This window comes from Balaenoptera borealis (genome assembly GCF_965194805.1).
Source record: "Balaenoptera borealis genome assembly, chromosome: 3".
In the NCBI taxonomy this organism is placed as follows: domain Eukaryota; kingdom Metazoa; phylum Chordata; class Mammalia; order Artiodactyla; family Balaenopteridae; genus Balaenoptera; species Balaenoptera borealis.
The window spans coordinates 155,122,782-155,148,378 of record NC_138866.1 but is presented as its reverse complement, the minus strand read 5'-3'; the positions used below and the strand labels follow the sequence as shown (position 1 = coordinate 155,148,378).

Genomic DNA, 25,597 nt, shown 5'->3' with positions numbered 1-25,597 from the left:
GTTTTGTTTGTTTTGTAACGGTGAGATGATGTCAGAGTATATCTAAATGAAAATCGAAGAGAGCAAGTATAGAAGGGAATGCAAATGAGATAGGTAAGAGGTTTCAGAAGGGATGATCTACAGAGACAGAGGTGAAGAGAATGAGAGAAGGAGATGTGAGGGCAGGCATGTCTGCAGATCTGGAGTAAAGCAAGTTAATTCCCACAGGAAGCCTTCCTTCTCCTCTGGAAAAAGAGGCTAAACTCCTCTACAAGAGTAATGGGGGGTAGAGAGGTGTGAGGAAAGTGAAGAAAGTTTAGTAAGTCATTATTGAAAGTGGACAGTGAACTGATCAGAGAAAGCCTGAGAGCCCAGATGACCATGTATGTTGGTTTCCAAGAACCTACATACACTGTCATGAGCTCTGTAGTTTCCCTCTACCAGCATGCAGGCTGTTAGGGTAAATTCATCCAGAATTCGGGTTTTGCCTATATATTGTAGGCACTGAAAAGATAAAGGGGCATTCTTTTGTCTACCTACATGCACTTATGTGACCTACTATATGTACAGCACTGTACTAGGTATTATAAAGAAATTTTAAAAGTTAGTGTTCTCAGGTCAAGGAACTGGGAAAATAAGATAATTATAGGAAGGTAAGATAATTATAAGATGATTATAAAAGGCAATATAGAATAAGAACTAGTTGAGGCAAACTTTAAATGCTGTAAGGGGACAGATCACTGTGGGATAGCAATAAGATGGAGAAGATGAAACTTGATAGAGATCTCAAATGCCAACAAATTTTAAATTAAATTTTAAGCTAACTTCAGCACTGGAGGCAGAATGCGGAGGGGAAAGGAGGATACCCGAGCAAAAGTTATAAAGTATTATTAATGTAAAAGTACTACTTGTGCATTAAAGAAAACACTTACTGAAAGAGTAAACATAACTGGCTGAAGTAAAAGTTTTACTTAGGGGAACAGGAGATAAGACTAGAAAATTAGACTAAGAACAGACTCCAAAATATCCTGATGACAGGATTATAAGCTCTGGGAGAAGGAAAATGAATGAGGAGAGGTTTACAATTGTCTCCGAATACTGCCTATTAGCAGATTTCAGGCCACAGTGCAGGGAAAGAAAACAGGAACAGAGCCTGTGGTCTCCCTGAGTTGAGGAGACAGAGCAGAGACCGCAGTGACCAGTTTTCAGCTCAGCATTTCATTTGGTAGAATTCAAATTTTTTAGTCAATTACTTTCTCTATGAATCAGATGTCAGATCCTCTTCCCTCCCTATTATTATAATATTTAGAATCATTCTATGAAATAGTATCTCTACTTAGGAACAAACAGTATATAAAATAATTTGTAATAGTATACCCATCTAACATTTTCCACTCTATTCTGCAAGGTCCAATTTTATAGGAATATTCTATTTAAAAATGCAGTTCTGACAAAAGCAACCAATATAATTCTTGAACATATCTGGTAATCTAAAACTGAGAAATTTATGTTTATTTAAGACAATCTGACTTAACACACTTTAAAATAGACAAAAGTGAGAGGACTGATGTCAGTGGGAAACGGCCTGCAGAGGAGGCTGTGGCATCCGGCTGGAAGAGCGAATGACCTGCTCAGAACTTGAAGACCAACAGTCAGCACCAGGCCAAATGAGGCTTCTCCAGGCCACTCCTCCTCCTCTAAAGCCCTGACTTCCGAAGACTGATGGATTCTGCACTAGAGAGGAAGGAAGAGGAACCAGTGCAAATTCTCAGGCTCTCCACAGGTCCTCAGGAAGCCCACTGGGAAGCCTCAGCATGCTGAGGGAGAAGTGCAAGAACAGGAGAGAACACAGATACTGGCCATCGGTGACTGCAGTGACAGTGAATCTCACAGCTCACAGGCTTCTTCCCTCAGAATCTTCCGGTACTCAGTTTAGACAATGAATCTGCTCCTGCTCTGGCCCTATCTCTGGGGAACAACCTGTAAGTGGAAATGACACCCCCAATCTGTAGGAACATCAAGGATCACCTGAAATCCAGACAAAAGCCAAGGATACCCAGGTTGCTAAGCAGCAGTGCCAGGAAAACCTCCTCAGATGGTCTCACTATCGCCTGCAGGCACAACTTCACCATGGCTGGCATAATCGCCCAGGGAAAGACATCCAAGTGCTTCTGATGCCTGTCAGGGTCACAAGCTTACTCCACAACCTGCAGGAACACTTGGCCACTGCTCAAACTACAGGAAATCTCAGAGACACTGAACTGGGTGGCAGCCTACCCCCGGACATCATTTGCCTCAGACACAATGCAGGACCATTAGGAAACACCAACCAACCCCACCTTTGCTATCCACCTTCCCTGACCATCAGCAGAGTGACAATACCAGAGCATTTCTGAGGAACCTGAAAAGACTTGAGGTTTTCTTCTGGGATATATTTATTTTTCAGGCTATTTTGATTATCCTGTGTAGGAAACTTCAAGAATAAGATTCCTGAAAAATAATTTCTGAGACAGAGAGCTGAAGGTTGTAGAGTACATCATTTTCTATAAACCATTATAAAAAGAATTTTCTAGAAGTCGTCATATGTACTTGGCCTACTTAAAAAAATAAAAATTTGTAACTTTAAAAGTTAAAAAAAAATCCCAACTGGAACTTTAAAATAGAACCCAGACCCATCCCCAGAGATTCTGACTTAATGTTTTTGTTAAGAAAAAAAGTAATTCAGATGCTCAGTCATGACTGAGAACCAGTGTACCATCAAGAGCTTCCCATGTGTCATCCAAAATCCCAAAGAATTTATTTAAAAGAACAAATAAAATGCAAGTACTACTTCAATAAGGCTTACAACAGTATTTTTTCATTAGCATTTGTTTAAAATACGCAAATGAATCAAGAGAAAGTCTGCCTTTAAACTGGATTGGTGGTTGTTCAGCCTTTTTTTTTTTTTTTAAATATTTTATTTATTTGTTTGTTTATTTTTGGCTGCACTGGGTCTTCATTGCTGCGCACAGGCTTTCTCTAGTTGTGGCGAGCAGCGGCTACTCTTCATTGCAGTGTGCAGGCTTCTCATTGCAGTGGCTTCTCTTGTTGTGGAGCACGGGCTCTAGCCGCACGGGCTTCCGTAGTTGTGGCTCGCGGGCTCTAGAGTGCAGGCTCAGTAGTTGTGGCACACGGGCTTAGCTGCTCCGTGGCATGTGGGATCTTCCCGGACCATGGCTTGAACCCGTATCCCCTGCATTGGCAGGCAGATTCTTTACCCCTGCGCCACCAGGGAAGCCCGGTTGTTCAGCTTTTAATTCACTAGGAAATAACTGAGACTAAAGCTAGGTTTATTTTAATAATCATAAGAAAATAAAATTTAACTTTCAAATTACTCAAATGGAAGTTTCTTAACTAAAACAACCTAACACGAATACTGATCACAATCGAGAGGCTTCTTCAGAACTGTATGTGTAGAAAATATATGTGCAGAATAAGAAAATATGTTATTTCAAAATAAAAGATATCAGGTATTTTGACATTACACTAAGTGTGACATTTTTAAACATAAAAGAAATGTTAAATTACAAGTACAGTAGAAAAATAAACCACTTTAAACTTTATACCCTCTACAATTTAAAAAGATAACGTCTCTAATAGTAAATAAAATGCCCCGAAAACCTTTTAAATATGGTATCAATGGCAAGCCCAAATAAATCAATCTCACTTGTTCCTACCACAAGTACTGGCCAGCTAAAGTATATATATTCAATACTAATTTGAGAAGGGCTCCATGTCAAAACTCAATTGAAAATTAAGAACTTGATCTCCCTAACAGCATTTTTCAGATACAGTTTTGAGACAGAAAAGCAATCAACAAGCAGATAAATCAAGAATCTACAAAAAAAATAAAGCGTTCATAATAGCTTTCAAGCTGAGATACTTTAGCCTTCATTAAAAGACTATTTCTTTTTAAAATATCTTTCTATAACTATTAAATATGAGAAAACCTTATATAATATCCCCGCTGATGAGCATCAACACAATCTGAACCTGGGCATGCTACAACTCAATTGATCTATGTCTCTCTTCACCATATGCTTCACACTATTTTATTTTAGACAATAAACACCTACTGACTCCTGAAGCCTCAGCACTTAGAGTAACTTTCAAGAAATTAGCTATTTCAATCCAAATTGAACTTATGCAACAGAGGAATACTAAAAGATTCCTCAAGACAATGACTGCCCCTTCTAATGCAGCACAAAAACTTTAGTGGTAAAGTTAATTTCAAATATTTTCAAACATTTCTCTCCTATACGTAAGTATCAAAATGATTGTAAGTTCCCCCCACACACCCTGTGGCAAGTTATCTTCATAATGTGAGTTGCCAATAGTTACAGCAAGAAAATGAGCCAATGCTTGTTCTTAGGTTACGAGCTGTCATTACCAGTGAAACTGGAATTAACCAGAACTTTACGTATGGAATGTTCTGATTACCAGGAGGTTTCTAATATTCCTTTCTTTCCACCTCCTACTTTTGAAAGAAGAGTGAGCATAGTTTCACGTTCTGTTACTATTCCATACTTTTGCAGACATAAATGTATACTTGTAAGATGACAGTGTATGAGTACAAAGATCCAAGAAGTTGGTGAGTTTTAGGGAGAAAGAGCAGCCAAATGCAGTATAGGGGTACTTCCCTGGTGGCGCAGTGGTTAAAAATCCGCCTGCCAATGCAGGGGACACGGGTTCGAACCCTGGTCCCGGAAGATCCCACACGCCGTGGAGCAACTAAGCCCGCGCGCCACAACTACTGAGCCTGCGCTCTAGAGCCTGCAAGCCACAACTAACGAGCCCACGTGCCACAACTACTTAAGTCCTCACGCGTAGAGCCCGTGCTCTGCAACAAAGAGAAGGCACCGCAATGAGAAGCCCGCGCACCGCAACGAAGAGTAGCCCCCACTCGCTGCAACTAGAGAAAGCTCGCGTGCAGCAACAAAGACTCAACGCAGCCAAAAATTAAATAATTTTTTTTAAATTCTCAAGTAGTTAATAAAGTCGCAAAGTTACAAATTAGAATGAATTTGAAAGCAGTGTTAAGACTTCAAAAGTAATCTCAGCTCAAATACAATGTACCCTAACTCACAAACATTGCTCCATAGCACCTGTACTTAATTTCTTGTTGCACTTTATTGCACTTGCTTCAGTAACTGTGTTATCTAGCAAGTGTCTAGCACATAGCAGTTTCAATAAATAACAATGAATGAACTCAAGATATCAAAACATATTCTACCTATTACAAGAAAATACAATATATTTTAATGTGCTCTTATGAAACATTATGGAACAACTATAAAAGCATTTCTTTAAAACAAAACTAGTTTATTATACTTAAATATTACTCAGTTTACAAAATTAAAACACTATGTATAAGTTTTCAGCAACACATTTTTCCAACTACTATATAAGAGTACAAGGTAATCTACTCAATATATTCCTCTCATCTCTGAAGAACAGATGAGTCCATATGATCCCTTAAAAATGCTGATATGACAGTATTCCATTACCTTTGTCATTTCTATTAATCTCTTTGTCTATTTCTTTAATTTCACATGAAGTTAGGCAAATGATTAGCCATTATGTATTAATGAATAGAAAACAAACCCCCAAAATACAATGAATGATGTCTAAATATTTACTAGTTGAACATAAATTAGATTTGTAAAATTGAGTTGAATACCTAAGCCTAACAATTTGCTAAATTTCCCTACTAAATACATAATGGTCTCTACAAATATTTTCTTAATTTCCAAATAAATGTTTTTTAAATTTTGCATACTATTTATTTGCATTTGTAAGTAATTTGATATCAAATATTGTACAGCATTTTCACAATACAAACTACAGGCATACTTCATTTTATTGCACTTCACCTTACAGGCCCTCACAAATACTGTTTTCACAAACTGAAGGTTTGTGGCAACCCTGCATTGAGCAAGTCTACTGGCACCATTTTTCCAACAGCATTTGCTCACTTTGTGTTTCTGTGTCACATTTTGGTAATTCTTGCAACATTTTAAGTTTTTTCATTATTACTGTATTTGTTATGGTGATCTGTAATCAGTGATCTTTGATGTGACTACTAAAGCTCACTAAAGGCTCAGATGTTGGTTAGCATTTTTAGCAATAAAGTATTTTTTAATTAAGGTATATATACTGGTTTTTGGACATAATGCTACTGCACACTTAACAGACTACAGTATAGTGTATATATAACTTTCATATGCATTGGGAAACCAAAAAACTCACATGACTTGCTTTATTGTGATATCTCCTTTACTACGGTGGTCTGGAGCAGAACCCATGGTATCTCTGAGGTATGCCTGTAAATAGCTTTCCAAGAATTTTCTAAGTGGAAAATCAGTAATAGGCACACACACACCCAAAAGGATCTTTCCTTAAGGCAGCACATATGTTTAAGATACTACATGTGAGATATTACATCATACTGATGGGTATTTAGATTTCAATTTGTATCTCCCTTCCATTATGTTCATTTCTATCATTTCACCTCTTATCACAGAGATTCTCAAGCCTGTATGTTATATGGATCATATTCTCTCAAAAAACTACTATTGATAGTTCATTCACTTCTTATTCTAGAGAGTATGTATGTGTGTTGAGGGGTGTGGGTGTGCTACAAGGAGGTGGAACCTTACACAGTTAAAAGGAAGACTGCTATGCTTTTAAGATGATCACATGTATGATTTTTAAAAGTGGGATAGTGTACATAAAGAACTTTGCACAATGGCTGACACTTGGTAAACATACAATATATGATGCCTATTTTCATCATGGTACTCATTTATGTTATAAACTTGTGGATACAAAAACATTTCAAAAATCAAGACCAAAGGAAGACAGACCACTGATGATATGGAGAACCTTCAGATCACTATTGATCTTCACAGAATCACGGTACCAAAGCAGATTTCAATTGTTTTGAAATTTTGACAATGCCACTGAAACAAAGTAACTGAAAGTCTTCATGTAAGAGATACGGATAGCAATTAAACTCCTTGTTTTTCAGATGGGGAAACTGAGACCAGGCATGGCAAGTTTAAATAATTTGCCCAAGATCACTCTGCTAGTAATGACAGAGGTGAGATTCAGACCCAAGTCACCTGGCCTCAAACTCATGTTGCTATACTACCTCCAAATTACAAGAATCTAATCAACCTGTAAAAAAATTCAACGTTAAGTCCAATTAAGGTTTTCAAACAGTGAAACTTTTTTTTTTTTTTTTTTAAAGTCAGACTCTTCTCCTTAACATTTTCTCCTTTTTTCCAGATACAGCCTCTTGGCTTAAATGTTTTCTATGGAGAATTCAATTGAAGGCTGGTAGGGGTAGTTAAACAAAATCTGATACCAGAGGTTTAGGGCTTTAAGCAACAGTAGGACAGTATTTGATACTTTATTACAAATGTTAAAATTCTTAATTAGCTTCAATCAGTGTCTCAATTTAGGTATGCCAAAGGGTATGAATGTCTCTCTTATACACTACCTGAACAACCCTTAAAGGAAAAGTGGGTACTGTTACAAAAAGGTGAGAGTTCAAATAAACACAGGTCAATTCATGGAAACATGCAAGATGACATACACTCAAAGTATCAACGTAATGATATCTTAGGAATATTGCATATGAACTAAGGAGATAATTTTAACATTTTAATTGATTTTTCTTTGTAAAGCTGGGAGCACTCACATATATGTTTATTTAACCACCTTGCAACAGGTAACTGAATAAATAAACTGCCCAATTACAAAATGTAAAAGGGAGATTCCGTTTTCATATGAACAACATCTAAGGAGAAACATATGAACAACATCTAAGGGGGAAAAAGTACCACAATAGAGATCCTCTGTTAATCATGCATGGAGTTAAGCAAGAAAAATATTTTATTGATTCTGTCATAATCACAGCCCATATTTTCTGACCTCTGATTCTCTAACTTGGCCATCTTATAAAGAAGAGTCCACCAAAATAATGACTAATCAACGCTAAAGACAAAGAAAATAACATGCCTGTACAAAATTCATATTTTATCTCCTGCTTCTACAAGTTAGAATTCAGAAGTCACAAAGGTGACCGTGCTTACCAGAAAGCACTCAAACTTTTAAAGTACAACCAAGACTATCTCTCTGCTAACTTCAAACCATTAATTACAATCAATGACCCAAAAACCTGAAAAGGTTATGCATCCCATAATTACTAAGTTACAACTACTACATTTCTCGGTTTAAAAGAAAAACGTTTTACTTTCTGCCTTTAAACAGACTAAATTATTTTTAAGCAGTCTCTTGTTTCCACAGGACACCGCTTATTGTAGGATGCAGAACACCTGGGTGAGGCAGACCAGCGGACCCAGGACCTAAACCTCATAAGCCCTATGGGGCCTCTAAAAATCTGACCCAAGCGGGCCCCTCCAACCTTCAGGCAACCATCCCTCAACAGGGTACCTGCTTTGAGTTCACAGGACCCCGGGTACTATGTACACACCCCACAAGCGCACAGGAAGCACCACGAACACACAGTATGTAACACCAGGTGTGACATGCCCACACCGGGAACCATGTGGACCCGTATATAACACCAGGCACCAGAGACAACTAGGTACCATGCACACACCAGGTATGATATCCCCACCACATATAACACCAAGTACCAGGTGCACACCGAGCACCAGAAACACAACGGGTATCATGCATGCTCCCACGGTATATAACACCAGGCACACATTCGGGACCACGGACACACCAGGCAGCATGCACACACTAGGAATCATGCCCCACCACATACCAGGTGCACGCTGGGCACCAGCGACACACAGCATATAACACCAGGCGCCACGGACACACCGGGCACCATGACCACACGGTACGTAACACCGACCACCATGGACACACTGGGTATCACACCCCCACCGTACATAACACCGGGCACCACGGACACACCGTGAGCGCCTCCAGCGCTGGGCCAGAAAGGCGTTAAGGGGACAGTCCACGCGGAAGTTGGGGTCCCAGGCCGGCTGCTGCGCCCCAGCTTAGCTCCCCTCCGGACGCCCGTAGGGATGGGTGGCGGACACTCAGGCGGTCCTGGGGGCCCGGGAGGATCTGCGGAGGAGGCGGAGGCCTCGCTGCCGCCCGTTCCCAGCCCCGGGGACCAGGCCTCGTTTGGGCCCTTGGGGACCACCCTGCCCAGCCGCAGCCTTCGCTCCCAACAACTAGCCGTCAAGGCAGACGCCCGCCCCCCACCCGCCCCCAAACTCACAGGGCCGCGTCCCGGCGGACCCCGAGCCGAACCGCTGGCCCCGAGGCCTGGGCGCGCGGGGAGGACCGGCCCGGCGGGCGGCGCTCACGCGACTCCCCGGCTTCGCGGCCCGTGCAGGCCCCGCGCCGTCCTGCTCCTGCGGGGCCTCCTCCTCCTGCACGGCCGCCCTTCCCCGGCCGACCGAAGGCGGGGGGCGCAGCCGAACCCCCGCAGACCAGCAGGCCCCTGCCCGACGCAAACAAAGCTCCGCCGTCCACTCGGCGCTGTCTGCGGGGGGCGAGCAGCGGTCACGCCCGCGGCCCGAGAAGCTGCAGCCGGGCCCGAGCTCCACAAACACCCCGCCTCGGACACCCCGCCCGCGCCCCCGCCCCCGCCCCGCCACCGAGGCCGAGTGTCTCCCACCATTATGCTCCGGTCCTCGCCGCCGCCGCCGCCGCCGCGCCCGGCCCTCCCCCTCCGCGCCCGGCCCGCCGCCCGCGCCGCCTCCTTCCCGCCGCCGCCGCCTCCTCCGGGCCAGGGCCGGCGGGGAGCGGGGGGGCTGCGGTCTCCCGGCCTCCCAGCCACCGCGGGCCCGGCCTCCCTGCCGCCCGCGCCGGTTCCCCGGCCTCCCCGCCTCCGGTTACGCGGACCCGGCCTCCCTGCCGCCCGCCCCGGCTCCCCGACCTCCCGACCTCCGGCTCCACGGGCCCGGTCTCCTCCCTGGCTCCCCGGCTCCGCGGACCCGGCCTCCCCGCTCCGGCTCCGCGCCTCAGGGGCGCCATGTTTACAAGCCTCCACCACAGAAACTCGCGAGCACCCGGCGAGGGAAGCGCTGTGAGGCCCCGCCGCCGCACTTACGGTGTCTCCTCGCCGAGCGGCGGGCCGTGGCTGGGCGCGGAGTTGAGGCGCCGCCGCTGCCGGGAAACTTTGCGTCCTGCGAGGCCGCGGCGCCGCTCACATGGCGGGCTGAGCGGGGCGGCCGCTCGCCGGCCCGGCCTCCTCACCGCCGCCCGCCCGCCGCCCCCGGGCTTTATTGTGTGGCCCGCCGGCCGGCCGCGCTGCGGGCTCGGGCTCGGGCTCGGGCTCGGCGCGGGCTCCCTCCCGGCCCGGCCCGCCGTGCACGCCCACACCCACCTTCCCGCCGTCCTGTGCTCCGCGCCTCTCCCCAAATTTGAGCATATTCTTACATATCCACACATGCACTTCATATCAACACACACGTGAAAGCTACGTACGTGCGGGCACGCGGGAGCCGGGAGCGGAGCGCACAAAGATCCGGCGCCCGCAGCATCGTCAGCTCGGACCCGCGGCCGCGGGCACTGCCCGGCCGACGCCTGCTTTCGTGTGCCTCGTACCTGCCTAGAGTCACCGTCGGAATGGCAAAGTCTTGGAGAAGCATTAATATTTTAATTGGCAAGATCGGTAAAATGGTGTTAATGCCTTTTAAATTCTGTCAACGAAACAAATTGCAGGAATATGCTGAATTCCTCATTCCATACGTGCACAAACAGGACTTCAGAAAGAACGGGACCACCCATTACCGTTTTGGCAAAAACACTACCAATTTGTGTAAGGAGAAGGTTATCTTTCTTAGTTTGTAATTCTAGATCTAAGAAGAGAAGATCCCCATATGTGGATTAAGAAAGTCTCAGAGATAAGCATACTTAATAGATTTCACATGTTTTCTCTAATGACCTTTGTCCATAGGAGTTTGGAAGGAAGACCTATCAGCCGAAACTTCCTACTCTGATTCTCTTCGGACATATATACCTGAAAATCACCGGAAGACACTTGTCCAAGAAATTTGGGGATTCTAATCCAATTCAACAATCTTTCACAGCTGGTCTCTAAGTTAGAATTTAGAAATGGGTGGTACTTGAATAGGAGTTCTATGATGTACACCAGTGGAAGAAACATAGTATTTCATAGCCCTGGTTCTAATACATCCCAGAGAGATTTTGGTTATCTCAAGAGACATCACAAAATAATTTAAACTCATTTTAATTGTATGGATAAATATGTGCCATTAAAATCGAGCAGAGGGATTAAAAGATGTCAGAAAAAAATCAAGACATGCCTGGTTTGAATGCAGGACCAGGAATTCTAACAATGAATAGCTTTAAGTAAATCATCTTTTAAGTCATCTGTAAAATAGAGGACTGCATGATTCTATATATTTCACAGAGGCCACTCAAGGAAGACATCATATATGTATTAAAGGAAACACATTTTGGGAAAGAAGTCACTAACCCTAACTGCACATTTTTCTCCAATCAAAGTTTTTAGCCATCATTTTTATTTTTGTACCCAGATATTCTCTCTCATTCTACCTTGGTTTTGCCTAGAATTTAACCTTTGGCCCTATACTCCCTTCAGAACAGTTTTATTTACCTTATTTTCCCCCCAGCTGAGTAACTAATAGGCAGGGGAGATGGTCTGGGGGCCAGTGGTTTGGGGTTGGGAGTTGGAGGGAGGTCCAGAAGACCCAAATAGTTATTTCCATACAACTTAGGTTATACCATGAATTTATCTGCCAAACTGCAAAGAGAAGGCAAGGAACTGAGGTGTCAAGGAAAAGAGGGAAAAGGAAGAGTAGTGGGCAGTGAGGAATGGTTTACATCAACTTGGCCATGTTTCGGAGATTTAGCGCCACCCAAAGAAAGACCCCACGCAGCACTCCTAATTCTTCCCAACCCCAACTAACGCTAGACAAGTAATGTCTGACTTGATCAGCATATCACTTTTTCCAGATTCTGCTTCAAGAAATATTATGTAAATAGAGAAGGCATGGATTATTCAACAAATTGGTGTGGAATTTTTGTCTCTTTAAAAAAATAAATCAAATCATATCCTTACCTTACACTCCACACTCTAAAATAATCCAAATGACTTAAATAATACATATGTATAAACTGAAAATCATTATTCTAAAGGTAGAAGAAAATATAGGTGAATGTTTGTAATATTAGTGTGGAGGAAAATATCCTAAGCTCTAAAGCAATGATTTTTATCAGAAAAGAGTGATAAATTTGACTATATAAAAATTTATGTATCCTATATGTCAAAAACAAATATAGACCTATTTTAAAATATGCCCATTAGGGTTACAACTTTTATACTTTATAAGGAGTTTCTTCTAATACCCTTTTCCCCACTTTCTTCACATAATGAGGACCAATTTAGATCTTTTAGGACCAGTTTAGAGAGGGTGACTTCACAGTTATATAGAGTTGGGGGTATCCTGCTAAATTCCCATCTCAGAGTGTTCCTGGTTTGCTAGTATGTAGCAATAACAAGCTCATGCACATGCTCCTGAAAGTCTTGCTTTTATTTCTTTAAAGTTGGGTTTTATGTTTCTATTTTGCATTAAAGGTTGAATTACATAAACATTGAATACTGTATGTATGCTTTGTTTGAGAACATAGTCTTAAGTGTGATGTACAGAATAACTATGAAAAACCTTCAGGAATGCAGGTGAACAGCACGTTATACAGAAATTAGTGAATAGAATTGTTATGTGTTATCACAAGTACTGTAAACTAGTGAAGTAAAATAGCTCTATTTCAATGAGACTTAGTGTTTTTCATTTATGGGGACTCTGGAATATATATATATATATATATCACCTTTTCTAATTTAAATTAATAGTAGTTGCATTTTCAACTTACAATAATGTTTTTTTGATAACAAATTACTCTTATAAGGTGAGGAAGACTTTACAAGTAAAATTAAAAGGCAAACAAACTGGGAGAATATATATATATATGCAAGAAATAAGAACTAGGGTAATAGTCTTTAAATATAAAAAGCTATGTCACATCAGTAAGATAAATACCACACACACCACCAAAAAAAGAAACAAGGCCATGGATAATTTAGGAAAAAAGAAATATAAATTATTAATAAATATTGACAAATGTTCTAATTCCCTAGTAATATAATGACAAAATAACACAACACTGCTTTTCTTCAATGGCAGAATTCTTCTTCAATGATAATGCTATTGAGGGTTAGCGAGATGGACACTCTTTCATACACTATTGATAGGAAATTGAATTGGTATGAATACTGGTTGAAATACCAGAGCCTTAAAAATATTTATATCTTTAAGCCCAGACATCCACATTTAGAAATCTATCCTAAATATATCTTGTGAAAGACAAGCAAGAATGTATGCACAAATTGTTCTTCCCAGCTTAAAAAACGTCAATGATTTTCTGCAGCATCTTGAATAAATCAAACCCTGTTCTTTGGCTCACAAGGCCCAGCTTTGCCTCACAAGGCCCAGCTTTGCCTGGCCCCTACCTACCTCCTAATTTTAACCTCATTCTACATTTCATTCCTGCCTCACTAACCTTTGTCCCATATCAGAACAGTACAAAGTTTGTCCCCTCCTTCTGGAACATCCTTCCCCTGTCTCCCTGGGGATAATCCTACTCATTCTTCAGGTGTCTATTCAATTGTCACTTTTTCCAAAAAGTGAGCCCCCAATCTAAGTTGGCGCTCTCCATTTTTCTCCATAAGACAAGATTATTGAAATGATATATTTACCTTAGAGTTTATAGACTAACGAGCTGATTTGCTCTCCATAGCGTACTCAGACACCCAATGAATATGGTAAATGCAAAAGTGGCACGGACAAAATTGGTGGTCTCATTGCACTTGAGAGGGTACTATCAAGATACTAGCATTTTGCTTTTAAATAACATAATACCAGTGGCTCTGTCACTCAAGTATTGTAGTCCTTCTTAATGCACGTTAATCAAAATTACATGTTAATTAAATCATGTTATACTTAGGTTAATAGCTCAGGGCTGTGGGATAAAGGATATTGTAAATGCAGGTCTCCCAAGCCCTGAGAGGAGCCAAGTAATATTCTCTCTGGCTATGCATGCATGAGTGAGAGTGTGTGTGTGTGTGTGAAACAGGCAGGTATATATGCCTGGGGTGATATTTTTGAAGCATTTTAACACGCTTTTCTCCTTTGCATTTTCATGCACGAGGTCCCTAGTTAGCCTGAGGCATCTGCATACCTTGGAGAGCATTAGGATTGGCACAGCAAGAATTTATATAGACAGAAAGTCAATATCAAGTGGCTGACACTCCAAATAAGAAATATTAATCTACAGCAAGATGAATGGATTGCAAGCATGGCTTTGTTCAGAGATAACACAGTTCTCCAAATCACTTTTTCTCCTTTTTTAACACTTTTACAAACAGATCTGGCATAGGAGACCTGAACTTCACCACCCACTGGGGAGCTGGAATGAAACTGGCGGGGAAGAGGAGGCAGGAAGTTGGTAGTGAGGTTTGTAACCACTTAGGGTTAGACACTTTTTCCAAATATATGTAACTCAAAAATATTTGGCACTCAAAACTATTTGATGAATTAATGAATGAGATTCATCACAATGTTTTTTGTAATACCAATAAAATAAAGTCGAAATAAGGTAAAAATCCAGCATTAGAAACTGTTAACTGGAAAGGAATATAAAATCACAGATGCATATGATTTCAATTTTGTGAAATATTAAAAGGAAATACTCTGTGGAAAGAAATGTTAACAGTGAACATTTCTCTGAGTTACAGATATCTTCTTTTATAAAAATCTTTTTTTCATAATTAGGAAAAAATTACTAATAATACTAGCCTAAGAGACTGGTTATTCCCACAACACTGTGTATCCCTTACTTGAAATAATATGTTTTCAGAAAACTAATAAAATTAAGTTGTTTAGAATCTTATTTTCCATTGATTTCTTTAGTCAGTGTATAGGGAGATTTTGTGCCTGCAATCTATCCATAGCTCACATCCAAAAATTTATATGAAAAGCCAAAAAATATAACTATTGGGCAATTGAAGCTAATAAAAATGAATGTGGATATATGTGGGTAGTGGTCACAGCAACCTCTCCAGACATCGGTTTTCTCCTTTGTAAATGAGGGAGGTTTACTCACTGCCTTTTCAGGTTCCCATTGGCACTAAAGTTCTACGATCTCCAAAGTACTACTCTCACACCTGTTCCCAGAGGTCCTTTAATCTCTACTGTTCTAAGGACCCTTGTGAAAGTTTGTTTATCAGGTGTTCTTTCTCTTCATGCGCCCTTATTCTCTTTACCCCTGGTTTCCTTACTTTCATTTTCCCCCTTCTGATTGTTTTTGGCAGAGTGTTCAATGATTCCTGGCCTCTAAACAGACACCACCAGACCTGTTAACTCCAGGTAGAGGCCTCTCTCCTTCTTCTTTATCTAAACATAGAAAATACCAGGAAATGCACATCTGCATTTTTATAATCATCCTCCAACCTCTTGTCAGAGATAACTTTTCAACATTGTCACTTTTTAGGGAGGACAAAATTTAGTCACATTCTACACCGTCATCTTATTAAGAATTTCTTGTAGTGAGTTTACATTAAAATAAGAGATACCTGCATTACCCATTATTACTAAGGTCTACACTCTCAGTGATGGCAGATGAACAAATCTGATCACATGGAACTGTGAACAGAAGGTGCTTTTCAATGCTACATTTTACATAAATTCTTTTCTCTCATTGCCACCCAACAAATGAGAACCTTTGGGAACTATTCTGAGTTTCTTTAAAATCCAGTACTGCGGTGTATAGTATTTAATATATTCTTTTTTATTCCCTTCCTTCAGCTTCATGATAGTTGTTATTGGGTAGTTATGTCCCTTCCCACACAGATTCATATTTAATAAAATGTCAGATCTATTCAACACAGTATTGGAAGTCCTCGACACAGCAATTAGACAAGTAAAAGAAATAAAAGGTATCCAAACTGGAAGGGAAGAGGTAAAATTGTCATTGTATGCAGATGACATGATACTATATATAGAAAACCCTAAAGACTCCACACAAAAACTACTAGAACTGGTAAACAAATTCAGCAAGGTAGCAGGATACAAGATTAACATACAGAAATCTGTTAAATTTCTTTACACTAACAATGAAATATCAGAAAGGGAAATTTTTTTTAAAAATCCCTTTTAAAAGCACATCAAAAAAAAAAAAAAATACTTAGGAATAAACCTGACCAAGGAGGTGAAAGACTTATATGCTGAAAACTATAAAACATTGGTAAAGAAAATTGAAGATGATTCAAAGAAATGGAAAGATATCCCACGCTCTTAGATTGGAAGAATTAACATTGTTAAAATGGCTATACTACCCAAAGCAATCTACAGATTTAATGCTATCCCTATCAAATTACCCATGACAGTTTTCACAGAACTAGAACAAATAATCCTAAAATCTATATGGAACCACAAAAAAACCAGAACTGCCAAAGCAATCCTGAGGAAAAAGAGCAAAGCTGGAGGCATAACCCTCCCAGTCATCAGACACTACTAAAAAGCTACAGTAATCAAAACAGCATGGTATTGGCACAAAAACAGACACATGGATGAATGGAACAGAATATAGAGCCCAGAAATAAATCCACACACCTATGGTCAATTAATCTTCAACAAAGGAGGAAAGAATATACAATGGAGAAAAGACAGTCTCTTCAGCACGTGGTGTTGGGAAAGTTGGACAGCCACATGTAAATCAATGAAGTTAGAACACTCCCTCACACCATACCCAAAAATAAACTCAAAATGGCTTAAAGACTTAAATATAAGACATGACACCATAGGGCTTCCCTGGTGGTGCAATGGATAAGAATCTGCCTGCCAATGCAGGGGACACAGGTTCGATCCGTGCTCTGGGAAGATCCCACATGCCACGGAGCAACTAAGCCCATGCACCACAACTACTGAGCCTGTGCTCTAGAGCCTGAGAGCCACAGCTATTGACGCCCATGCACCTAGAGCCCGTGCTCAGCAACAGAGAAGCCACCGCAATGAGAAGCCCACATACCGCAATGAAGAGTAGCCCCCTCTTGCCGCAACTAGAGAAAGCCCACATGCAGCAACGAAGACCCAACACAGCCAAAAAAATAAACAAATAATTTCTTTAAAATACTAAAAAAAAAAAAAAAAGACATGACACCATAAAGTTCCTAGAAGAGAATATAGGCAAAACATTCTCTGACATAAATCTTATCAATGTTATCTTAGGTCAGTCTCCCAAGGCAAAAGAAATAATAGCAAAAATAAACAAATGGGACCTAATCAAACTTAAAAGCTTTTGCACAGCAAATGAAACCATAAACAAAACAAAAAGACAACCTTTGGACTGGGAGAAAGTATTCTCAAAAGATGAGACCGACAAGGGTTTAATTTCCAAAATATACAAACAGTTCATACAATTCAATAACAAAAAACCCAAACAACTCAAGCAAAAAATGGGCAGAAGACCTAAATAGACATTTCTCCAAAGAAGACATACAGATGGCCAATAAGCACATGAAAAGATGCTCAACTTTGCTAATTATCAGAGAAATGCAAATCAAAACTACAATGAGGTATCACATCACACTGGTCAGAATGGCCATCATTAAAAGGTCTACAAATAATAAATGCTGGAGAGGGTGTGTAGAAAAGGGAACCCTCCCACACTGTTGGTGGGAATGTAAATTGGTTCCACCATTCCACTGTATGGAGAACAGTATGGAGGTTCCTCAAAAAACTAAAAATAGAGTTATCATATGATCCAGCAATCCCACTCCTAGGGCATCTATCCATAGGAAACCCTAATTCAAAAACATACATGCACCCCAATGTTCATAGCAGTACTATTTACAATAGCCAAGACATGGAAGCAACCTAAATGTGATATATATATCACATCTCAGCCATAAAAAAGCAGAAATAATGCCATTTGCAGCAACATGGATGGACCTAGAGATTATCATATGAAATGATATGTCAGACAAAGACAAATATCATATGATATCACTTTATGGAATATAAAATATGATTCAAATGAACTTATTTACAAAACAGAAACAGACTCACAGACATAGAAGACAAACTTATGGTTACCAAAAGGGAAAGTGGGGACTGGGGGGAGGGAAAAATTAAGAGTTTGTGATTGGCAGATGCAAGCTTCTGTGTATAAAATAGATAAACAATGAGGCCCTACTGTATAGTACAGGGAACTATATTCAATATCTTGTAATGAACTATAACAAAAAATAATATGAAAAATAATATATATGTATTTATGTATAACTGAATCACTTTGTACACCAGAAACTAACACAACATTGTAAATTAATTATACTTCAATTTTTAAATTAATCAATTAATTAAAAATAAAAGAAAATGTCAGAGTATTTTTTATCGTAGACTTTGGAATTAATTGTATCTTGTATCCTCCATTTTTTGATATTTAGAGAAGCTTTCTTTCAGATGTGACTAATTGACATAAAATTAAAATGATGTTATCTTTATGCATGTTTTGGGTTTGTAATACCAACAGAGTTGAGAGAAATTTTTTAAAGCCTTAGGGGACAGGAACACTAGAGATAACAATTCTAAATAAATAGTTCATGAGAAAATTGTCTTCTATTAGCAGTGAAATACAAAATGTCCTTCTCTATTCTTACCTTCTCTCTAGTATTTGAATGAAACTGTCTCACTGAATTGCCCAACGATAAATCCCTTAAAAAGCAGAAGAAAAATGTATGAGACATTTTAGATCTCCCAGGGGAAATGTGTAGGAATTAAAAATCTAGATGAACAGTCAAATGAAAAGTAAATAACTGTAGCGCCAAATTATACTTTCTTAAAAATTATTACATTCCGGAAATATTTCCTGAATCATTTGTTCATTGTCTCTACATCTGCAGTTTGATGGTCTCTTTTGCTCATATGCAGTATTTAGGTAAAGTTGGAGAAAAGCTGCAGAGAGCACTACATACTTCCTTTTTTTTTTTCTTTTTATTTAACTGCAGACACAGAATTTCAAACACAGGAAGTTCTGCTTCCTCGACAGCTGCACGCAAAAACCAATGCATTTCTTTCTGTTTCTGACGCAAGTCTGTCCAAAAGGCCACCTCTTGCAATCGAGGCTTTTTCTGCCTCCCTCTTCATGGTGAAGGCCTGGGTTAACTTTCACACACATGCCATTCAAGAGTGAATTGTCATTTCTTATTTGTACTCATTTCTCTTTTCTTATTGCCATTTTGAAAACTCCTCCAGAATATGGGCAAAGAAAGTCAAAGAAAAAGTGAAACTCAGCACATTTTTGGATTTTTATTAGTAATCGTATTTTTTTAAAGGAAAGTTGCTGAAAGAGAAACTAAGTGAATCTACAGATTAGAACATCAAGGGATAAGTACAGAGTTTCTTACATAGTTGCTAATGTACTGAATGCTAATTATAAAACTGTCTTAGTGTATGCCTCCATTCTAGGTAAGCCTTTAACTGAAATAAACAGTTGCCATCTGTTTTAAATGCATATGTATTTATTTCTAGTTAACATTTAACCAAGAGTTTCTGTTAGAGAGGTGCTTAGTTGTTATGTGTTAAACACATTTTGGAATCCTTCACGCAAATGACGTATTATGTCAGCAAGTTCTCATGCGTGCACGTGCACATGCACACACACACACAATAGCAGCGTAGGTAAATAAATTGAGATTTATTCATAGATATGATTTATGTAATCATTAAAGAAGTTGTTGATAAAGATTATTTTTCCATAGTAAGTGAAAAACTATGATATTCATTGGAGAAAATGATCACAACCATATAAAAATATATATTAATTGAAAAAAGACAAGAAGGATATATGATAAATTGCTAAATAATATTAATCTCTGGCAAGTAAAATTATATGTGGTTTACTTTTTCATATTTTTATTTTCTTGATCCTGTATTCATTTAGCGGTTATAAAAAAAAATTGTGAAAATAAAATATGTTTCTAGGTCAAAGGAATTGAATATTGACACTTTTATATTGTTCAACCTAATAGCATTAGTCTTCAGATTCCCTGAGTGGGATTTTTGAAAAATAAAAGTAAGAGTTAAGGGACTTCCCTGGTGGCACAGTGGTTAAGACTCTGAGCTCCCAATGCAGGGGGCCTGGATTCAATCCCTGGTCAGGGAACTAGATCCCACATGCATGCCGCAACTAAGGAGCCGGCAAGCTGCAACTAAGGAGCCTGCCTGCCTCAACTAAGGAGCCTGCCTGCCACAACCAAATAAATAACTAAATAAATAAATTTAAAAAATAAGAGTTAAGCCAGACTTAAGTGTGTTCTTTAGGAAAATGGTAATCCAATAGAATAAGCTGGAGTCCAATTAGAAGAAAGCGCTCATGGCATTTCATGTAGGTTTTCCCTCAAACTCAGTTTTTAAAAGTCAGTTCAATATTTTACATTGAAAATTATAATGATGTTGAACTCACACAGATTATAAAAGTAAGAAACTTTCTATGTGATAGTGAGGAGTTACAGTTACAAAGTTTATCTCATCTATAAATGTAACTTCGATTGTTAAATCCCTTATACAATAAAGACCTTTATTCAAAAAACTAAAATATTCTGAGCTCTATGTTGTAGGGAGTGAAATGCCCTTTTCCACACTAGCTCATTTCATCCTTAACAACTGATAACTTCACTACTCACATTTTACTCATGAGGAAACTGAGATTGAGAAAAATAAAATATCTTTCCTACGCTCAGAGCTGGCAAGACTGAACTCACACTTGCATCCAGGATTACCTACTGACAGAATCTGAAGTCTGGGCTATTCTTGATATCATTTCAAATGTATTCCTCAGTTAGAAACACATTTTTAAAAAGAATTTACCTATAATATCACACACACACAAAATCTCTCTGCCTTGCATTAAAATTTCTATTCTGCCATCAGAATAAGAAATTAAATTTTTAATTTTTTTTCTTTTTTGGCCCCGCAGCACACGGGATCTTAGTTCCCTGACCAGGGATCGAACCCGTGCCCCGTGCAGTAGAAGCGCAGAGTCTTAACCACCGGACCACCAGGGAAGTCACATAAGAAATTAAATTTTTAAAATAGAAGATACACATTCATTAAACAAAGGATTTTAGATATGTGAAAAACTCTAAAACAAACAAAGGAAAAGAAACCCAAAATACTGTATTCAAATGAGTCACCCAAAGTGAAAAAGAAAAACTTTCCCTTTGATCATCTACTGCTTAGGACCATAGAATTCACAGTTGGGCTCACCTTGGTTATTGCCCTTTTCACTTCCTTTAAGAAGTCTAGAATGCTTAGATTCTGCTCTGGCAAGTTTAGGTTGATAATGCCAGGGAAAGAGAAGAACTCATCAGGTGTGAGAGTTACAATTCTTAGGTTCTTTTATTTATTTTTTAGCGATTTTTTTTTTTTTTTTTTTTTACTTTAGACATTGCTATCTTATTTTTTTCTAACTTTATAATTTTATTTTTATTTTTTGGTCTTAGTTGTGGCAGGCGGGCTCCTTAGTTGTGGCATGCGACTCTTAGTTGTGGCATGCATGTGGGATCTAGTTCCCTGACCAGGGATCGAACCCAGGGTCCCCTGCATTGGAAGCGTGGAGTCTTAACCACTGGACCGCCAGGGAAGTCCCTAGGTTCTTTTAATATTAACCCTTTTATCAAAGCATTAAAAATTTAGCCTGGATGACAGGGTTTTAAATTATAATTTGAATTGAAATATTTTTATTATTGCTACTTTTATAAAATCACATTCATCTCTGTGTGTGATTCTGTAGCATATCCTATTTCCATGGTAAAAACTTTGGTTCAGATTTGAGTCTACATAGTTTGCCAATTGCCTTTTAACTTTTTATTGTGGTTGCCATAAAGTTTACAATATACATTTATAACTAATCCAACTCTACTTTCAAGTAACACTACACCACTTTACAGGTAATGTGAGTACCTTATAATAACAAAATAATCCTAATTCCTCTCTCCTATCCCTTCATCATTGCTTTCATTCATTTCACTTATATATAAGCATACATAAGCATATCTATATATCTGTATGTATATATATAATCTACACCTAAGCATACATACTCAAATATACGTTACTGTTAATATTTTGAATGAACTGTTATCTGTTTGATCAATTGAGAAGAAGAAAAGTAAAACTTTTAATTTTACTTTCTTTTATTCCTTCTCTGATGCTCTTTCTTTTTTTTTTTTTATTGGAGTATAATTGCTTTACAATGATGTATTAGTTTCTGCTGTAGAATAAAGTGAATCAGCTATATGTATACATGTATCCCCTCCCTCTTGAGCTTCCCTCCTATCCCAACTCCATCCCACCCCTCTAGATCATCACAGAGCACTGAGCTGATCTCCCCGTGCTATACAGCAGCTTCCCACTAGCTATCTGTTTTACACATGATAGTGTATATATGTCAATGCTACTGTCTCAGTTGGTCCCACCCTCCCCTTCCCCCACTGTGTCCACAAGTCCGTTCTCTATGTCTGTGTCTCTTTTCCTGCCCTGCAAATAGGTTCATCAGTACCATTTTTCTAGCTTTTTTTTTTTTAAGTCTAATTTCCAGGTTATTGTCTTTTCAGAGAACAGTATTTCTTCAGTCTCTAAGGACCTAACTCCTTACAGGGGCTTTGGTGGAGGTTGTGGGGCAGCCCCCGCAGGTCTAAATCAGGGTGAAGGTGTTTGGTCCTTCCAGGCTTCCCAAGAAGGAGAACTGTTCCTATCTTGCTGTGAATGGCACAACTCACACAGTAATGTAGTTTCACATACAGCTTGGGAAGCACACAGGCATGGAAAACGCTCGCTTTGGAAATGTCCCTGATGGCTTCGCCCTCTACTATGTTCCAGATGTCGAACTTCGTAACGGCCTTGTCCTTGGGCACGCATCGGGCACAGGTGGTGCAGGGATTAGGCTGCACGTGGCCACAGCCCTTTTTGGCACGACCATTGTTCCTTCTTTCCTTGGTCATCTTGGAAGTGAGGAGGCAAGAGAGCCTCCTCCTTTCTTGATGTAGATCTGAGTTAACGACCTTTATCATTTTCTTTCTCTCTAAAGAACTTCCTTTAAACATGTTTTGCAAGGCAGGTCTACTGGCAACAAAATCCCTCAATTTTTGTCTGTCTGAGAGAGCTTTTATTTCTCCTTCACTTTGGAATGGTAATTTTAAAGGGTACATAATTCTAGGTTGGTGGGGTTTTTCTCTCAGCCCTTTAAATATTTCACTCCACTCTCTTCTTGCTTCCATGGTTTCTGAGGAGAAACCATGTAATGGTTTAAATTTAAACCATATAATGGTTTAAATTTAAATGATGTAAATCTTTCCTTTGCTCATCTATAGATAAGGTGTTTTTTCCCCTCTGGCTTCTTTCTTCTTTTATCTTTGATTTTCTATATTTGAAAACGATATGCCTAGGTGCAATTTTTTTGGCATTTATCCTGTTTGGTGTTCTCTGAGCTTCATGAGTCCGTGGTACTCTGTCTGACATCAATTTGGGGGAATTCTCAGTCATCATTGTTTCAAATATTTCTTCTGTTCCTTTCCCTCTTTCTTTTCCTTCTGGTAACCCCATTATGCATATGTTATGGCTTTTGTAGTTGTCTCTCTGTCCTTGGACATCCTGTTCTGTTTTTGGAGGGTTTTTTTTCAGTCTTTGGTCTCTCTGCTTTTGAGTTTTAGAGGTTTCTATTGATGTATCCTCAAGATTAGAGATTCTTTCCACAGCCAGGTCCAGTCTACCAATAAACTGATCAAAGGCATTCTTCATTTCTGTTACAGTACTTTTGATCTCTAGCATTTCTTTTTGGTTCTTTCTTAGGGCTTTTATCTCTCTGCTTACACTCCCCATCTGTTCTTGCATGCTGTCTACTTTATTCATTAGAGCACTTGGCATATTAGTGATAATTGTTTTAAATTGCTGGTCAGATAATTCCAATATCCCTGCCATGCCAGGTACTGATGCTTGTTCTGTCTCTCCAAATTGTGGGGCTTTTTTTGTTTTGGGTTTTTTTTTTTTTTGCCTTTTAGGAGGCTTGTAATTTTTTCTTGATAGCCAAACATGATGTACTGAGCAAAAGGAATTGCTATAAATAGGCTTTTAATGTTCTGGTGGGGAGGTGTGTGTTATGTCTATGATTAGGTTTCAGTTTTTTAGTGGGTCTATGCCTCTGGTCTGTGAACTGCACAAGTGTTTTTTAGTTTTTTTTCTCTTCTCTTTTAGTTGGAACAGGATAGCTAGAATGGGCTAGAGTTGAGTATCATGCCCTGTGTCCTCCCCTTATAGATCCAAGAAGAGTTGTTGATTCTGCAGTTTGTTCAACATTTACTTGTTGTTAGGATGGAGTAGTAACTTCCAAGCTCCTTACATGCAGAACCAGAAACTGTATTCATAAGTTTATTAAAAATCTTTAGTGGGGGACTTCCCTGGTGGCACAGTGGATAAGACTGTGCTCCCAATGCAGGGGGCCTAGGTTCGATCCCTGGTCAGGGAACTAGATCTCACACACATGCCACAACTAAGAGTTCACATGCTGCAACTAAGGAGCCCGCCTGCCGCAACTAAGACCCAGTGCAACCAAATAAATAAATTTTTTTTAATTTATTTATTTATTTATATTTATTTTTGGCTGTGTTGGGTCTTCGTTTCTGTGCGAGGGCTTTCTCCAGTTGCGAGAGCGGGGGCCACCCTTCATCGCGGTGCGCAGGCCTCTCACCGTCACGGCCTCTCTCTTTGCGGAGCACAGGCTCCAGACGCGCAGGCTCAGTAGTTGTGGCTCACGGGCTTAGTCGCTCCGTGGCATGTGGGATCTTCCCACACCAGGGCTCGAACCCGTGTCCCCTGCATTGGCAGGCAGATTCTTAACCACTGCGCCACCAGGGAAGCCCAATAAATATTTTTTTAAAAATCTTTAGTGGCAAAAACTGGGTTTTAGTCTGTAAAACTCTGAATATCATCAACCACAGAGAAGATGAGAATGCCATTTTGAGCTTAGCCAGATTTTGAGAAAACAATATCTGAGTTTCACTTTACTCACTAACCTGGAGAATTGTAATTCAAATTGTAATTCAATACCCAAATGTCATGTTATTGTGTATACTGGGCTAAGGTACGTACCCCTTGTATGATATAACTGTGTGGATAACTTGTACATTTAACTTATCAGTACGTACGTACTGACACATACTAGGTACCCAATAAACAGCAGCTTTTAGAATTATTAGGTAAATAGTAAGTGCTTAATAAAGATTTGTTCATTTAAAATATGAAAAATAGACAAAATGGTATTTCATTATTAATACTTATAAATTTTATTTCTCACTGAAATAACTAGGCTCTTTAGCTGGAACCACAGTTAAGGGAATTCCTCTCCAATTTTTAGGGTTTACTTTCATTCTGAATTATTCATTTACTTCTATGCAATGACATTCCAAATCAGTAATGTG

General features: G+C 39.6%; 1 protein-coding gene and 1 pseudogene across 21 annotated transcripts in view; both read right to left on the bottom strand.

Moving 5' to 3' along the window:
* The window catches only part of ZMYND11 (zinc finger MYND-type containing 11), a 128,154-nt gene extending 117,536 nt beyond the window's left edge, over positions 1-10,618 (bottom strand). For 13 of the 20 annotated variants that reach the window (XM_082386055.1, XM_082386063.1, XM_082386075.1 and 10 more), the window contains exon 1: positions 10,127-10,396. The gene's annotated coding sequence lies outside the window, so the exon portion shown is untranslated. The other 7 variants (XM_082386056.1, XM_082386065.1, XM_082386072.1 and 4 more) reach the window with 6 other exon arrangements.
* Positions 10,619-12,877: 2,259 nt separating this feature from the next.
* Positions 12,878-24,819, bottom strand: LOC309625949 (small ribosomal subunit protein eS26 pseudogene; annotated as a pseudogene). Its single transcript has one exon. The product of its transcript is annotated as a small ribosomal subunit protein eS26 pseudogene (transcript).
* Positions 24,820-25,597: the final 778 nt, after the last annotated feature.